Raw genomic sequence first — 2,158 nt, 5'->3', positions numbered from 1 at the left:
GAATTATCCTGCAAGGTTCATTATGGTTGGAAGCTTTAAGTTTAAACGCAAGGGTTGGTGTAAAGCTCAACTGAATGGGTCTAGGAAGTTGGTTGGATGCTTCAGTGAAAATTCTAAGGCTGAACCACCCGGATGGAATCATGATAATCAACTTGAAGACGGGTGTAGAAACAATATTTGGGATCCCGGAGGCTACTGGAATTACAAACATTGGTGGAGATTCCTGGATGAATACAAGCATAAGCCACCATAATAGGGAGCTCACCAATTGTCCAACTTAAGGACTTTAACTAAAAGTGCTAGGTGGGAGACAACCCACCATGGTATGATCGTTCCTTTTTCATTCTTTATTTAGTTTTATTTGTTTTTGAATTTTATTTTATTTTGTTATATTGAACCTGGAGTTTTGCATCACATTCATATTAATATTACATTCTGCAATTTTTTTCAGAATAATAAAAAAAAAAACGCACGCGACGCGGCAGCGTCGCTGACGCGTCCGCGTCACTAGTGCGTTGGGAAGAAAAGAATACGAACAGAGAGTTACGCAGGAGCAGGGCTGGAGGCGTGCCAATGGCACAAACCGTCCCACGCGACTGCGTCGCCGACGCGACCGCGTCATATGGGAATAATGGCCTCCCACGCGACCGCATGCCCCATGCGGCCGCGTGACCAGGATTTTGACGTAAAAAGGTGTATGGCCGAAAGTTGAGCTGGAATTGGGCTGGACTCGTGCTGGAAGCCCAAGCCCTCCCAAGCGGACGCATGGCTCACGCATCCGTGTCAAATCCTCGTAATGGCCACTCACGCGATCGCATGCCCCACGCGACCGCGTCACCCTGGATTTTGGCAATACTAAGTTTTGAACAGAGAGTTGTGCGACCGCGAGGCTGCACTCGCGCCACTAGCACAAATCGAGTCACGCGATCGCGTGCCCCACGCGTCCGCGTCACCCATGCGACCGCGTCGCCAGCGTCGCACAACCTATCTAGATTAGTGCCAATTTTCTTATCTTTTCTTTTCTAATCCTAATTTCTTCCTTCTCTCTCCTTTCTCACTTTCTTTTTCTTCTTCTTATCCTTTTTCCCTCTCATTCTATTTTATTTAATCTATTTGCATACTTTCATTCATTGCATATTTTTATTTTTTCTAAATTTCTTATTTTACCTTTGGTGTTGATTTTCTTATTTAACTGTTGCATCTTTTCTTGAATTATTTTGGGTGCTTCATGACTTGTTTTATTCTGATTGGGTATTATTATTTAAATCAATGCTAATTTTTATATTACTGATATTCTTTTTGCATTGACATGAACTTACATTGTCTTTCATTACCCACTCTCTTCCCCATTATTGCAATTTTGCACCACTGGTATGCCATGGCTTCTATTGTTTTCTCACTTGCATGTTGTAGCTACCATGTAATTGAGACCCTCATTATTTGGTATTAACCCACCCTTACTTCATTTATTTTCTTATCTTTACTTCTGGGTATTACTTTTCTTCTCTTTTCTTTCAGGATGGCCACCCGGAAGGAAACTGGAAGACGTTTACATGGGAAGATAAACAAGTCAATCTGCACAATCTATAGAGAAAATCATAAGTTGAAGCCACCCGTCCACTTGCACAACTTAGCATGCACCGAGGACAGTGCAATCTTTAAGTGTGGGGAGGTCGATACCGATCTCCATGGGTTAGTATTTTCTTATCAACACCAATATTTTATTTTCCTTGTTAGTTGTTGCATTTGCATGTTTGATTGCATATTTATTTGATTTTGTGCATTTAGTTACTACTTGGTTAAAGTAATAAATTTCTTTTTAAGACCCTATTTTTGAGAAATTTCACTAATTTAAATTGAAAAAAAAATAAAATTTTGTGTTAAATTTGTTTGAAGTTGTATTTGGAACATGGTTTCTGAGCCAAAGAACACACAACCTGTGAGATTTTGAGCTTATTTACATGGTTACATTATTTAACCATAAATTTTTATTCCTGTGTGTTTCCTTCTCAATGATTGTAATCTATATTTTGTTCCAATCTATATGTCCATTATTTAGTGTATTTACATGATTGCATATGATTGAGGCCATTGTTTGATTTTAGCTCACTTATCCCAAATAAGCCTACCCTTTACATCATCCTTGTTAGCCACCTTG

This window comes from Arachis hypogaea, chromosome 17 (assembly GCF_003086295.3).
Source record: "Arachis hypogaea cultivar Tifrunner chromosome 17, arahy.Tifrunner.gnm2.J5K5, whole genome shotgun sequence".
Lineage (NCBI taxonomy): Eukaryota > Viridiplantae > Streptophyta > Magnoliopsida > Fabales > Fabaceae > Arachis > Arachis hypogaea.
This window is presented reverse-complemented; position numbering follows the sequence as displayed.